The sequence below is a fragment of the Trachurus japonicus genome, chromosome 13, assembly GCF_045865225.1.
Source record: "Trachurus japonicus isolate A0001 chromosome 13, Traja_1.0".
Classification (NCBI taxonomy): Eukaryota; Metazoa; Chordata; class Actinopteri; order Carangiformes; family Carangidae; genus Trachurus; species Trachurus japonicus.
The window spans coordinates 3,649,770-3,667,269 of NC_140919.1; positions in this window are offsets into that span (position 1 = coordinate 3,649,770).

Consider the following 17,500-nt stretch of genomic DNA (forward strand, 5'->3'; position numbering starts at 1 on the left):
AACATGAGGTGGAGAGACTGGTGAGAAATAAAGATGCAGTGAGGTTCATGCAGCCACTCAGAGGAACTCCAGCCTACTGGCAAAAACAACCAGAGATCTGTTTGCCATGATCAGACAGTTGGGAACTCCTACCTTCTTCTGTACATTCTCTGCAGCTGAAATGCGTTGGCCTGAGGTGATTGAAGCAATAAAAAGACAACAGGGTGAGGATGTCAATTTTGACGAGCTGGACTGGTCTGCAAAGTGTGACATACTGAGAAGCAATCCTGTGACAGCCATGCGTATGTTTGATAAACGTGTAGAAGCTTTATTCAGAGATCTTCTATTCAGTCCGGCACAGCCTTTAGGAAAAATAAATGATTATTTCTACAGAGTCGAGTTTCAGCACAGAGGAAGCCCACACATTCACTGCCTGTTATGGATAGAAGGTGCACCTGTGTTTGAGGAGGATAGTGATCAAACGGTGTGTGACTTTGTGTCAAAGTACATCACAGCTCAGCTCCCTGACCCACACAGACAACCTGAACTGCACAGAAAGGTGACAGAGTTACAGATGCACAGCAGAAACCACTCTCGCACATGTTTCAGAAGCTTTGGCTCTGCCTGCAGATTTGGATTTCCCAAACAACCCTGCAAAGAGACAATGATCACCAGACCTTTTGAAAGTGACACTGACATTTCCGAAGCAGTGGGAAAGGCCAAAAAGAAACTCCAACCACTGAACGCGCTCCTGAACGAACCTGAGATTGCCGACCTGACTTTAGAGCAGCTCCTGGCTCGCTATGAACTGACAGTCAGAGAATATGAGGAATGCATGAGCTTGATTGCCACATCCTGCTCAGTGACACTGAAACGTGACCCCAAAGACTGCTGGGTAAATGGGTTTAATCAGTACCTTCTCAAATCCTGGAATGCCAATATTGACGTGTCTTATATCCTAAATGCTTATTCCTGCATCATGTATCTGACCAGCTACATAACAAAGCAAGAGTCCAAAATGTCAGACTATCTGAAAACAGTGATTGAAAACTCAAACAAGGAACATGTCAACGAATGTGATGAAATGAGAGAGGTGATGCAGGCTTATTCCAAAAAGAGAGAAATCTCAGCACAGGAAGCTGTGGCAAGAGCGTGTGGTCTCAAACTAAAGAAATGTTCACGTGGTGTTGTATTCCTATCCACAGATGATAATCCAGTCAAAATGAGTAAGCCCATGTCAGCCCTGGAGAACGCAACACCAGAAAGTTCAAGCATATGGATGACGTCACTGACTGACAAATACAAAAACAGACCTGAGACACCAGAGTTTGAGGAGATGTGTCTGGCTGATTTTGCAGCTACATGCAGGATTCTCTATGGCAATCAGGCAAAAGGCAAAGATGCCCTTCGCTTGCTGAATGACTCAGGATTTGTTCAAAGGCGAAAAAACGACAAGCCTGCTGTGATCAGATTCTACCGCCCTTCAAAGGAAAAAAGTCCTGAACAGCACTACGGATCACTACTGAAGCTGTACGTTCCCTACAGATCAGATGCAGAACTGAAAAGGCCATTCTTACCCACGTACCAGTCCTTTTATGAAAGTGGCATTGCACGTCTGCCTGGCCGTGAGCACGGTGAGCTGGTTAAACACATTGTGAAACGAAACAAAGACAAATATGAGAAAAACAGTAAAGAGATTGAGCAAGCTGTGGAGGAATATGAGCAGAACAGAGGAGTGATTGATGAGTGGAACAACCTGGCACCTGAGTCTGAAATGGTGAGGATGGAGTGTATTGAGGAACTACAAGCACAGCCACATGATGACAATGTACAAGAAAATGTGCCAGACTACAATCGACAGGCTAATACTGTAACAGAAGCCAGAGCCATCAGAGAGCCCCCTGCAATGGATCCTGCTGTGTTACGTCACATGTATCAGAACCTGAACCAGAAACAAGCCTGTGTCTTCTATTTAATCAGAGACTGGTGTATCAAGCGTGTTTGTGGCCCAAATCCAGAGCCGCTGTTCATTTACATCAATGGTGGAGCTGGTGCAGGAAAGTCACATCTCATCAAATGCATTTATTCAGAGGCGTCAAAGATTCTGTGTAAATTGCCCAGACATGCAGACGAGACTGACATATCAAGCCCCACTGTGCTGTTGACTGCTTTCACTGGAACCGCAGCATTTAACATCTGTGGAACAACTCTGCACTCTCTGCTGAAGCTCCCAGAAGTCTGAAACCTCCTTTTGTGGGACTGGGTAACAAACTGGATGAAGTCAGAGCAGAACTGATCAACGCTGAAATCCTCATCATTGATGAAGTGTCCATGGTGTCAAGGCCCCTCTTTGCATATGTTGATGCCAGACTGAAACAGATCAAAGGCAGCCAGAAACCTTTTGGAGGAATGTCAGTCATTGCTGTTGGAGACTTCTATCAGCTACCACCAGTACGACAGTCTAAACCTCTGTGTGTACACGACCCAGAAAACATTGACCTGTGGCAGGAAAACTTTCAGATGGTTACGCTCACTGAGATCATGCGTCAGAAAGATGATGTTGCTTTTGCAGAGATGCTGAACAGGATCCGCGTGAAAGACAAGTCAGAGGAGTTGTCAGAAGCAGACAGAGCTTTGTTATCACAAGCCATCACTGAACCAGCTCAATGCCCCGCTGATGCCCTTCACATTTTTGCCACCAACAAACAGGTAGATGCTCACAACTCTGCAACATTAAAGAAGTTTCACTCACACATCACAGAAATTGATGCAGACGACTATAAAAAGGACCCAAGCAGTGGAAAAATGACTCGACAGGAGAAACCGTTCAAAGGAGCTACAAATGAGCTACCAGACACACTTCAAGTTGCTGAAGGTGTTCGTGTCATGCTGACCAGAAACCTGGATGTTTCCAAAGGACTGGTGAACGGTTCGTTTGCTACTCTGGTCAAGATGGTTACCTCTGAACAACATGTCAACATGCTTGGTCTCCAGATGGATGATGAAACAGCAGACAGGAGAGCATCAGGATCAGCTGACAACCTTGTTTACATTGAGAGGTCAGAGGACAACCTGAAACAGAAAGGAGCAGTACGCAGACAGTTTCCCATCAGGCTGGCTTTTGCATGCACCATTCACAAGGTTCAAGGTATGACAAGACAGTCAGCTGTTGTCTCCCTGAAGCACATCTTTGAACCTGGCATGGCTTATGTGGCTGTTAGCAGAGTCACCTCTCTCAGTGGACTGCACCTGCTGGACATGGATGAGACTAAAATCTACGCCAACACTGAAATCACCGAAGCACTCGAGGCCATGAGACAACTGAACCTGGATGACATGATGCCACTTCTTCATCTCAGAGACACGCTGAGCCGACCTGACACTCTGACCATTGTTCACCACAACACAGAGGGACTGCCAGCTCACATCAATGACATCAAAAGCCATCATGAACTGTGTCTTGCAGATGTTTTGTGTTTAACAGAAACCCACCTACAGGGCTCCTTTGTGGCAGACAGTCTTCAACTTCAGGGCTACAACATGTTCAGACGCAACAGACACCTGTCCTACACCAATTTTCCCCGGATGGCAAGCAGAGCTGGTGGTGGAGTTGCTGTGTATGTCAGAGACCACATCCAGGTGTGTGAAAAGCAGTATGTTCATAATGTAACTGACCTTGAGTTTGTGGCTTTGAAGGTTGAGGCCCCAGTGAGAGCACTGATTGCAGCCGTGTACAGACCTCCAGACTACAGTGTGAGATCGTTCCTGTCGAACCTGAGCAGCCTTGTGGACTCACTGGAGATCATGGATGTACAGCCCATCATCGTCTGTGGCGACTTCAATGAGAATCAGTCCGAGGGAAACAAGCCAATACTGGAGATGTTTCGGTCCAGAGGGTATAAACAGCTCATCACTGACCCAACCACAGACAAGAACACAAAGCTGGACCTGGTTTTCATCTCTCAACCTCAGCAGCGTCTCCATTCTGGTGTGCTGAAGACCTACTACAGTTATCACAACCCTGTGTACTGTGTGTTGTCTTTTGACAGTTCATGAAGAAGTCAGGTGAGTGTTAAAGGGTAAAGAAAAATGCAGATAACTCATGTCAATTGGTAAAACATTTGTTTTTCTAACCATGTACTCTATTTAGGTTCTTGGTGAGGTAAGGTAAATCTACTGAGCATTGTGTTGTGTTTTTCTGGTAACCACATTGTTGTTGAACTTGTTTCACTAAGTGTACTTGTGGGGGAATGAATAATGTCATAAGGTTCATAAAAAGCATATTTAATGTTATATGTAATGTTAATATGATATTTAAAGAGTTGGATCATTTTTTGGGATGTCATTATTTAGGGTTAAATATTGTTATGGATCACATGGTTTTTCAGGTCACTACAATTTTATGGATTCTCAGACTGTTTTGGCCTGTGCATTTACCAGGGTGGGTTTGGGTTTGGGTTGGTAAATGCACAGGCCAAAACAGTTGTGTGTAGCTGCTGTGACAGCAGCTACACACAGCATACAACATACATCTGTACACACTGATGCTGACACAGCATCAGTGTGTACAGCTTTACACACCTGCTAATACTTGAGGAAGTATGTGCTACACATACTTCCTCATGCCTACCAGCTGGGGCCCCACAGTTTCCCACTATCTTCTCTGGCAGGGTGGGAGGCCTGACCAGAGACTAGTAATATAAGTTTTCTTTATTTTTATAACATAGTTTATAACTAAGTTTTATTTTATAAAATAAGTTTTCTTTCATATTTACATAAAGTTTTCTTACTTATTTAAATGTTTATTTCTCCTGGACATGAGGCACAGTTGTCTTGTGTCCTCAGTGAGGACAACTTTGCAACCTTGACTATGAGGATCAGCTTGTGACAACAAAGTCATCATAATTTCACCAGAGAACTGCCACTTCCCAATCTTAACTGTCAATCAGTAGCAGAGCTGGACCTGCTGGACCACACAGATACTCCTTCTACTTCATGCAAGTTTCAGTCATTCTTAAAAGCAGAGGACTTCACCTTCAGTCTGACTGTGACACGCTGGATCAGCTGACAACAAACACATCATCATGCTGCCATAGATGAGACAACACAACAGCATCCTAGAGCTCTGTCAATCAACAGTGGACCCTGACTGCTGAACCAGAGTGTTCCTGCTGCCAGCGTCCAGGTCTCCTCACAACAGAGGCACAGGTACAAGATTTAAAAAACTACTTTGGTTATGTGACTCTTAAGTTGCTGTTGTCAATGTTGTCAACTGTAGGCTAACACTTGTGTAACAGCTCAAGTAACAATGTGATCTCCACTACCTTCTTCCCTCAGGTGTACTCCACTGTGACCCCTCCACAAAACAGTAGAGACACTCAGGACTGGACAGGTCATTCTTCAAAAGCAGAGGATCAGATGACTCCAGCCAACCTTTACCTCAGCTTCACTCTGAGACAACACAACAGCATCCTCGCTGTCAATCAACAGTGGACCCATGACTGCTGGACCAGAGACGTGTTCCTGCTGCCAGTGTCCAGGTCTCCTCATAACAGAGGCACAGGTACAAGATAAAAACCTTTAACAATTTGTGTAACACTTGTGTGACAGCTCAAGTAACAATGTGATCTTCACTACCTTTTTCTCTCAGGTCTGTGATCTCTCCACAAAACAGTAGAGACACCCAGGACTGGACAGCATTCTGAGCCTTGTGACCTGTGTGATGTGCAGCTGGGGAGAAGGTATTGTTTTTCCCTACAGTAGTGACCAGGGTGTTTGATCATCACACTTCATGTAACATTTGAGCACATTTCTTATTTGATGATTCATGACTTTCTGTTTTATCTTGCCAGGATCACCTGCTTAGCACAACGACTAAGTTATCATGCTGCTGCTGACCTGATATTACCACAGCATCTTTACCATCAGTCCACAGTGGGCCCATCATTGCTGACCACACAGGAACATGTCCTGCTTCCAGACAGTCCCAGCCAGTGTTGAAAGCAGAGGATGAGAGGACTCTACCTCACCTATGCTCTGTAAGACGCTGGACCAGCTCATGACTACCAAGCAACTGAAAACTGGAGGTATTTGATTTAATCATGTGTCAGTCTCACCGTTGAACATGTCTTGTTGCATGTATTTAAGTATAAGTCTTTTAATGTTCTCTTGTCAGAATCAGCCCCTCCCTCCTCCCTCCTCCCTCCTCATCACACATCCAGTCCTGTGCACAGTCCAGTTCAGTGGAGCCTTTCTACTGTCGATCCTCTGGCAAATGATCAGGTGCTGTACTGTAGGGACACACAAGCCTGCAGGTCAGTGGTCTCTCAGTTTTTCTGAGTGACAGAAACATCAACTCTGCATCATCAAGCAGCTCCCTTAACAAGTCTTAAAGGTAACATGTTTGTTATGCAATCCTTCTCGAAGAAGTCTGTCACTGACAAAGCCTCTTGGTGCTGATGTTTGCATTTACATCTGTACTTTGGACAAAATTAGTTTTAACTGTTGTCCTCTGTCCAAAGTAACAATGTTTTTCTTTTGTAGAATTCATTCTTTTCCTTTCTATTTCACGCTTTCTGCAAAACCTTTTTTGTTTAAAAATGTGTCCTTCTTTATGCCATGCGACATTAAGTGTGTTCCTTTTTGTGCATTACATTACATCCCATATACTCTGGCCATTAAACTGGACCAGTTTTTCCATGAATATATATTTGCGACTGTATTTAAGATCAGATGAGATAAGATAAGAGGAGTCTTTATTGTTGTAAAACTATACCATTAAAAGGGATGCTTAGACAGATGACAACTGACAGTAAATTTCATTTACTGCACTCAGATATTCTTAAGTATTTTTTTTTACCTAAGAAAAAAAGAACACAGCACTCATTGAAAGTCATTATTATACCACAAAAAGGACATTTCACAGTTTTAACAGTCCAGAGATTAATAACTTAAGTTTTTTCTTTTATTGAGTATGTTTTCTTTCTTTCTCATTTCCATCAGGTTTTCTTGCATGACACCAATTGTTGAAAGAAGTTAACAGACTGTCTATTGACCTCTTCTAATTTATAAAATGTATTTGTTTCATTTTCATTTCCTCCCAGCCTCTTTGTCTGTTTCCTCTACAACAGGTATAGGAAACAGACAAACGGGGAAACAGGTCAGTTACAGTAGTTCAGTTGCAGCATGTAACAGCTAACTGAACTAGAAGAGTAAATACTTACTATTTTTAAAAAACACTACTGTGGGGTTTCAGCTGGTAGGTGAAAGGTTTTTCACATGTGTGCACTTAGCCTAGGGCTAATGGAAATCCCAGTGTAAAGACATGAATCATAACACATAAGTTAAATGTGTGAAACCAAAGTTAACTTCTTCACATGGACCACATCCAATGATGTGATTGTTCTTGTGCTAGTCTTCTCACCTAAGTCTTTGACTTGGTTTTAATTTAAATATCATCTGTTGAATATCAACACACAGCTGAATTTTAGATTTTGATGGCATGAATGTCAGTCAAGCTCCACTGGGGTTGGAGTCATGAAGTAATTATTATAACTGTTCATGACTAAAGACTTTAGCCCTATCTAACCAACATGTGAAAAGCCTTGCGTCATGTGGCTGAACAAGCCTGTAAGCCACTGTATTTCTGATTTATCTCTTTATCCATCCTTTATTTATCCTCTATCTCTATGGACTTACTGTCATTGGTGTACTGATGCACTGTGCCCCTTTGATATTTAGCCATGAAATTTGACTAGCTCCAACAATGCTATTAAGATACTGTAGTTACTGTAAACAACAAGGAAAGTGGGGGACACAGAGATGTTTAGCATGCCCCATATCCACCTTAACCCCCCCCCCCCCCCCACACACACACACACACACACACACACACACACACACACACACACACACACACACAGGTAACCTATGTGATTACAGCTCCTCCATATCAGTGCTTAAAGAAAGATGATCTGGCTCATTAATCATCAACATCTCCAACTATTTATTTATCTTCTACATTTGAGTTTGTTCTCTGGATTTGGAGCTTCTTCATGTACTGACTTTCAGCTTTTCCACCCCTCAACTCTTACATTTTACTGTGAAGGAATTTAACTTTCTCTCATTAATTCCAACAATTCAGTCCATTTCTCAACCATTTTAGGAGTATCACATGTTTCATTTTTAAATGTATATTTTGCACATTTTTGTATACTTATCTTAAACAATTCATGTTTTTTTTTTTTTTTCAATTTCATGTCATTCAGCATCCTAGTTCGGCTACAAGTTCTAATCCTCCAATTTGGCTTCATCTTTATTAATATTTGATCAACAACTGTTTTCATGCTGTCTGTTTATAACAACTAGCCTATATATTTATTCATCTGAGACTTAAATGTTAGTTGTTGTTTTTTTCTCAAACTAATCTTCAACAATTCAAGTAATTTCAGTAAAGAAATGCATCAAAAGTCCCTCTAAAAATATTACGAAAGAGGACAACTTTTGGCTTGTCTTCATGTTTAATGATGGTTGATTGAAAAACATACTCAGTATTTCCATTTGACTAGCACATTACTTTATCACTGTATCATACCTTTTTTCTGTTAACTGTATTCCAATACATGTTTCTTTGATTTGTTTGGTTTTAATTATTATTATTATTTCACCATTTCCTTTTCATTTAATCTTTTTAATCTGAACCTACATGAAACTGACTACCTGACTACCTCCTATATTAGACACAGGTGAGCTCACCATGTGCTGTATGGTTTGCACAAAAGCCATTTTGATGTCACTATAACTTGTTTCTCTCAAATAGTTTTCTCTGTGAACTAACTTTTACAACCCCTTGTGTCAAAAGCTGTTCAATGTTTTTAACTGCACAAAGCTGACTGTGTTGACTAATGGATGTTCATGTTATGTTTATGTTTCACAGTTCACTTTTCTTTTTAAGAAATAGATTATGATTTATTTGTTTGTATGTTCCATTGATTGTTTCACTGTTCAAAACCATGATATCTGTTGTTTGCTACATGTTGGCTGATTGAAACAGACTTTATACTATTAAAAATATTTTCAGTGACATTTCTCACCATTCAGTGACTTTGTTATTTTCTTACTTGTGTGTTTACATTTCTTTTAACACTTTAACCATTTCTTTTTCTTAAAATGTTCTTCTGCTGTCAGTTTCCAACAGTATTTGAGTAGACTTTAACTTTTTTCAGTTGTACTGTAGCAATTTCACATTTTCAATGTAAAACACTTAAATTGAATTTTGTAATTTTGTACTACATTGTATTTTGCCTCTTAAACGTTTTGGCTCTTTTTAACCCTTTTAATGCCATCCACCACTAAAAATACAAGATTTAGTTTTCTGAGCTTTTTTCTCAGCTATAATGCCTTTTCAACATTGCTTTATCAGTTTCTTCAGCTAACTCAGCATTGTTTTAACAATTTCTTCAGCTTATTCAGCAACAGCGTTCAGCTGCTTTCAGCATTCACACGCATTTTCTGCAGGAAATGCTATCTTTTTCTAGTTATTATTATTTTTCCACTTCCGGCCGATTTTCGATGCGCTACTAGTCCTGCAACTCGAAGAGTTGCAGGACAAATTATATATCAAAACGTGCGTCCTGATCGGGATCGCTGTGCTATTACTTTTCTCAACAGTTTACGAATTTTTCGCGACGTAGTCGCGAAAAACTGCGCAAAAATTTTGCATGTAAGTCAATGGGACGGGCGAAAAAAAAAAGACCGAAAAAGACCAATCATTGGAGTTTAACAAAAGTCTACTGCTCAGGCATACTTTCACCTAGAGACTCCATTTAAACTTTAAACAGTAGACACAAGTCTTGTGTATTGTCGCATTACTCCACGTTTTGATAGGTCATATAGTTTTTGATCAATCCCTGATCAATGACCATGATCATTTTTGGAGAAATTATGAGTTTATAATGGGTGTGTATTGCATAGAATGTTCGTGTCAGAGTGCGTGACATCATCGGTTAGAGTGGGAGAGAGTGAAGAAACATTCTGTATTTTTTCTGGATAAACTGTGACCACGGCCACAATTTACACTCTACAGACATAATTTTTTCAGAATTTGTAAGACAAACTTGTTATCTCTCATGTCATGTGCTCAAAATATCAGAGAGACTTACAGAACTTACAGAATCAGCCTCTGAGTGCGGCCACGTCTGTCTCTGCTCCTCATTGAGTCCAATACAAATATTTTCTGAGAGGAGCAGAACGGCCTGATGTTTTAAAACTGCCAGCGTCGCCAAAATATTTACTGTAGAAAACACCAAATCGTACCGAAATTTTCATTAAGTCCTTAGAGCAACGTTGATCTGTGTTTTGTTCTGATAGGAGTTACCGTTTTGTCATGCTAAGCCTAATTGTGAGGCCGGTTTAGAGGCAGAAAATGGCTGTTTTTCTCCACGTTTCTGTCTGCCTCAGCCTGCGGGGGCCCCTATCGCCGTGGTAACCTCTTTGATCCTCAGGCCAGAGCTCGTTAACTTCATAAACAATCCACCTGGCGCTCGTTTAAATGTTTATAAACACAGACACAGCTAAATCAGACTGACACAGGATGCAGCTACTAACTAACTATGTGTCAAGTCAGTCACACACACACACACACAGACTCTAGAGCCAGCTTCATGTGATTACAGTCACACACACACACACACACACACACACACACACACACACACACACACACACACACACACACACACCTACACACACACACACACAGTTAACCTAATGTGGTTACAGCTCCTCCATATCAGTGCTTATAGAAAGATGATCATGTGTCTGTCTGATCAGCTCTGTCTTGACCTTAAGATCGTGGGTTTGATTCCCATGTTGACAGAGATGGCACAACCCGCAGTAGCTCCCGTGGCCCATTCAAAATTTCCCGAGAGGAAATTTTCTAGTTATTATTCTTACTTCTTTCACCCTTTTTCTGCGTTTAACTCCTTCTTCATACTTTGTGCTATTTCAACAATTCATATATCAAAACGTGCAGCTTTTTCAGGACATTTATGCTATTATTTTTCTCTTTCATACTATTTATACTTTTTAAAATATTTAACTTTTTGTGCAATTTTTTTCTCATAGGAAATACATTGAAACAGTCTTCAAACTCTTCAAATCTTCTGCTTCATTCAGCCTCTAATAGCTTCAGCATACTTTCAGCTACAGACTTCATTCAACTTTTAAACTGTTCACAAAACCTTTCAACTATTCAGCTATATCTCAGCTTATTGATATCTTCAACAGTTTCAGATATATGTATAGTTTTAAAATCATTAAAATTTCTGACAAAATTCAGATTTAACATGAAAGTCAATGGGACGGAATGTTCGGACGTTGGCAGTTGGTAGAGTGACAGAGGGTCTAAAAATCCTCTCACATTTTTCTCTCTATCCTGTCAGCACGGCCACAGATTAAACTCTACACACATAATTTCGGCCACGTTTGTAGACAAGCTCATCCTTGATCTCTTCATGTGCTCAAAAACCAGAGAGACGAACACAATTTAAACTAGGAGCCTCTGAGTGTGGCCATTTCCCTCTCTCCTCTCATTGACTCCCATTCAAAAGTAGGAGCTGATTTTCTAAACGTCCCAAAGTTTCCAACCTGCGACACAATCAACAATTTTTACTCTAGAAACACCAAAGTGACATGGACGCGTTCAGCAAGGTCTTATGGTTCGGAAAATGTAAACCTTTTGCTGTACTAAGTACAGATTTGTCGTCACATTAGATCTGTTTGAGGGTGTCACAGAGCAGTTAAAGCCTATGGTTAAAGCGGCACAATGCTGTGGCTATGCAGTCTGTCTGGTCTGTCTGGCATCTTTCTATCTCTATCTCATTATCTATCGTTCTAGTCTATTCTCGACTCATCTATTGTCTGATTGTCTGCGTATCATTTCTATCAACAGAACTTATCGATTGGCTCATCTATCCTCTCTCGATACTCTCTCTCTACACTCGCGCATCTCATCTACTATATATCTATCATTTACTATCTATCATCTATATAATGGCTATAGCTATCTATCATCGAGTGAGTGACCTCATCGTTCACGCCGTCGAGATGTTCCTGGACGCAGTTGCTACTCGCTGCTGTCGTATATATCTAGCTACTATGGTCGGGTGGGTGTAACTCCACTCTCCTTCGGACTCAGAACTCTCTCACGGCCGTCACGCCGGGCTGGATGTCCGCTCATGGAGTCGGTCTGGCGGTCATGTCGGGGATAGAGCGAGAGCTTGAGTGGTGAGTGCTAGTGAGATGCGTGCAGAGATTAGAGCAGAGCGCGAGCGAGAGCGAGCGAGGAGCGCGCTGCGGGGGCTGCCCGCGCGTTGGGGCGAGACGCGAGGGGGCGCGCGGGGGCGGGGGAGGGTCGGGACGTTGGGTGTGGTGGGAGTCGTGTGAGATAGGCGTTGAGGAGTTGGTTGGTGTTGACCGCAGGCCAGAAATCGATGGCGTGAAAGGCAAGCGAGAGAAGAAAGCAGAAGCTCGAGCAGCTAGACCGGCCAGAGAGCGCGGAGGGCGACAGCAGGACTCGCGAGACGACCCGGCCGACCGGCGCGAGCAGTCCAGCGGAGCAGAACCGAAAGGCCAAGCAAGAGCGAGATCGGCAAGCGAGCGGGTCGGAAAGACGCTGACACTGGCGACAGAAGGACAGGCGCGCCAGCCTCCGCTATGCCGGCCGCTTCGCTATCCTTCCCTCTGCGCCTCTGTCGCCCTCCTGCCTAGACTTCCCTCTGTCATCCGCACTTCACTATTTCCTAGACAGCCCTCATTCCGCTCTCGCTCTTCTTCCTCTTCGATCCTTCTAGTCGCGACAGGTCTCCGCCATCCAGCTCTCAGCCTGCTCGCTCCTCCCTTTCCTCCCTCTCTCTATCCTTCCCTCCATCTCTCCCTCCCTCTCTCTCCCTCTCTCCTCCCTCTTATATCTATCTATCTATCTATCTATCTATCTATCTATCTATCTATCTATCTATCTATCTATCTATCTATCTATCTATCTTATTATTATTCTTACTTCTTCCGCTCTTTTTCAGGATCTAACTCCTCCTTCATACTTTGTGCTATTTCAACAATTCATATATCTATCACACACATTCTCTCTCAGTCTGTCAGTGTCTCACACACACACACACACACACACACACACACACACACACACACACACCGATGGACACACACTAACTACCACACACACACACACACATACACAAAAATGGACACACACACACACACACACACACACACACACACACACACACACACACACACACACACACACACACGGACACACACTAACTACCACACACACACACACACCCACCCACACACACACACACACACTTTTCCTACAGTTGTCAGACTGTTTTGTATGCACCTCTCTATCTTCCTGTTGTAGTTAATGGACTCGTTGCTGTTAATTTTGTTCTTTAGCTATTTAAACTGAAAATACACATTTCCCCATTTTGGTCATGTTGAACACATTGTTTTACACGTATCCTAAACTACTGAGGCTCTTCTCAACCATTTCACACCATTAAACCCGCTGTTTACATGTTCTACTCCTCAGCTAATGCTCCATCTATATTCTTCAACAATGTTCTTCTGCTGTCAGTTTACAATGTATTTCAGTAGGCATTAACTTTTTTCCTAATTCAGGAATTTTTCAAACTCTTCTTTGACAATTCAAGTAATTTCCAGCCATTTCATACAAAGTCTCACAACTTCCTACTTTTAAATATATTCTCAGCCATTGCTTCGGCTATGTTAGTGCTGGTTCATCAGTTGTCCTTCCTGTCAGGTTAGCTACAGATTTCAAACTATTTAACCATTACATTTAAACATGCAGAATTTCAATTTTTCTTCTCCCTTTAGCATTTCTACTGCTTTTTACCTTTATAAAGGCATTCATCTCACACTACAAGTTATATGTTTCAGCTTTTTCCCTCCTAGGGATGAATAAAGTATTCATCTACTCTCTAACTCTAGCATTAGTCTTTTCAACATTGCTTTAGCAGTTTCGTCAACTAATTTAGCATTGATTCAACAATTTCTTCAGCTCATTCAGCATTGCTTCAGCAACAGCGTTCAGCTGCTTTCAGCATTCACACGCATTTTCTGCAGGAAATGCTATCTTTTTCTAGTTATTATTATTCTGAGTCTTCTTCCCTTTTTCTGTGTTTAACTACTTCTTCATACTTTGTGCTATTTCAACAATTCATATATCAAAACGTGCAGCTTTTTCAGGACATTTATGCTATTATTTTTCTCTTTCATACTATTTATACTTTTTAAAATATTTAACTTTTTTCTGCAATTTTTCTCTCATAGGAAATGAATTGAAACAGTCTTCAAACTCTTCAAATCTTCTGCTTCATTCAGCCTCTAATAGCTTCAGCATACTTTCAGCTACAGACTTCATTCAACTTTTAAACTGTTCACAACCTTTCAACTATTCAGCTATATCTCAGCTTATTGATATCTTCAACAGTTTTCAGATATATGTGTAGTTTTAAAATCATTAAAATTTCTGACAAAATTCAGATTTAACATGAAAGTCAATGGGACGGAATGTTCGGACGTTGGCAGTTGGTAGAGTGACAGAGGGTCTAAAAATCCTCTCACATTTTTCTCTCTATCCTGTCAGTACGGCCACAGATTACACTCTACACACATAATTTCGGCCACGTTTGTAGACAAAGCTCATCCTTGATCTCTTCATGTGCTCAAGAAACCAGAGAGACGAACACAATTTAAACTAAGAGCCTCCGAGTGCAGCCAGTTCCCTCTCTCCTCCCATTGACTCCCATTCAAAAGTAGGCGCTGATTTTCTAGACGTCCCAAAGTTTCCAACCTGCGACCACAATCAACAATTTTTACTCTAGAAACACCAAAGTGACATGGACGCGTTCAGCAAGGTCTTATGGTTCGGAAAATGTAAACCTTTTGCTCGTACTAAGTACAGATCTGTCGTACATTAGATCTGTTTGAGGGTGTCACAGAGCAGTTAAAGCTATGGTTAAAGCTGCCACCATGCCTTAAAGCCACCAGCCAATGGTAACCTCAACATGGCAACCTCACCATGGTAACCTCACCATGGCAACGTCACCATGGCAACGCACACACATTCTCTCTCTATTTGACTGTCTGTCGGTCACACACACAAATGGACACACACTGACCATACACACATATCCAACACACACACACACACACACACACACACACACACACACACACACACGGACACACACACACACACACACCACACACACACACACACACGGACACACAACACGGACACAACACTGACCATACACACATATCCAACACACATATACTTTTTATTAGAGTAATTTGAGTGTACTTAAAATGTTAATTTTTCTTTCACCACAATCTTCAACAATTCAAATAATTTCCAACCACCTAGATATTGTTTAATCTATATTAGTAATAGTCCAACAATGTTTTCATGCTATCATTTTTAAATAGGCCTATATTTGAGTAGACTTCAGCTTTTCAATTTCTTCATGCTAATCTTCAACAATTTAAGTAATTTCTAAACGTTTAACCGTTCCACCTCTATATATAGTACAGGTGGAGCCTAGGACATTGGACGCAGCTTTTAACATGTGTCAAGTCTGTCTATCTATCTATCTATCTATCTATCTATCTATCTATCTATCTATCTATCTATCTATCTATCTATCTATCTATCTATCTATCTATCTATCTGTCCCTTCATCTGTATCTGTTCGTTCGTTCTTTCTTTCTTTCTTTCTTTCTTTCTTTCTTTCTGTCTTTCTTTCTCTTTTACTATTTCTCTTTTTGTCTTTCTGTCTTTCCCTCTCTATCTCTATCTATCTACCTCTTTCTATCTATCATCCCCCTCTCTCTCTTCTCTTTTTCTTCTTTCTCCAACCTATTTCTGTCTTTTTACTTATTTCTTTCTTGATTTCTACCCCTTTCTCTGTCTTTGTACTTCCTTCTTTCTTTGTTTTGTTTGATATTATTCAACAGTATCTATCTATCTATCTATCTATCTATCTATCTATCTATCTATCTATCTATCTTTATTTATTTATTTATTTATTTCTATTTACCCTGTGTCTTTGTCCCTTTATTGCTCTCTCTCTCCCCTTTCCTTTCTATTCTCCCTTTCTCCTACCTCTTCCTCTTCTTCTTCCTCTTCTCCTCCTCTGCCTCCTTTTCTTTAGGCTACAGTAACACTGTGCTTGATCTAAGATGAACTGCTTTTTGAACTATTTCATCACTGCTTCACACATCTTTATCGGTTGTTGGCAAATTTGTTCTTTGGCCATTTACAGTTTTTCTCAGTAGCTTTGGTGCATTTGCACAACAGCTATTGCATTACTCAGAACAAAACTGTGGATATCATGCAAAAGTGTGTCACTTGCTCACAATGGATCGTTCATTCCTCAAGTATTCATTTTTCAATATTTCTACTACTTTTAGACACATTTTTTACACTTATCTAAAACAAATCAGTTGTACTTTACTTTTAAGATATTCTTTCATCTGTATTAGTTAGTCTACTGGTTTAACAATGTTTCCAAACTGTCAGTTTTAATGTATTTGAGGAGACATCAATTTCTCATTTTCTTTATACTAATCTTTAACAATTCAAGTGATATTGCTCTGCTTTTTCAATATTTCTACTGTGTTCAAACCTTTATCATATATCTAACATATCTTATGAGGATGAATAGCCATCTAGACAGCAACCTCAACTGTGTTTTGGACAAAGGTAATGTTGCTCTATACAGTGAAGCCAAGGAAAGTAAGAAACAGGAGAACCAAAGTCGAAAGGAGGAGCATCGGCCACCTCAGTTTGACTACATTCCAGCGCCGATCATTGGTCAGATCAAAAAAAAAGAAAAACATTAATCAAGGTTAGGTCGTCACACAACACTGCAATAGCAAGACACGGGCCGACAACAAATCGCTGCAGGCAGTGCTTCAAGGATTTCAGCACCAGACAACTCCTCCGACAGTGTCTGTGTCTTCAGCACTGGACAGCGCCAGTTGTTGAGAAACGTGAACCACTATGAAGTGGCTGCTGGTGAGGACAGGAGGAACACCAGTCCACAGTGTCATGTTATTTTAGTTGAGTAGCCTATATCCCTACTTTCTTATATTCAATGAATATTATTAAACAATAAAACAATGTTTTACAAGATTTATTAAAAACATCATTTTATTCAATCCTACTGTTTTCAGATTAACACAGGCTTAATGAAAAAGACAGATAATTTCTCATTGATGTGGGATGTAAAAAAAAAAAAAAAAGTTCCGCGACCCGTAGGAGCCCGGATCCGAACCCGTTTTCCCCGCATCGTAGCCGGCGATGCTAACCGCTTCACCAAGATTCCCACATGCTCTAATAGGTTGGTTAGCACATTATTTATGGGTGAGTGAGTTTACTGTCAGTGCCGTTAAACGCCATACGCTGTCAATTCTC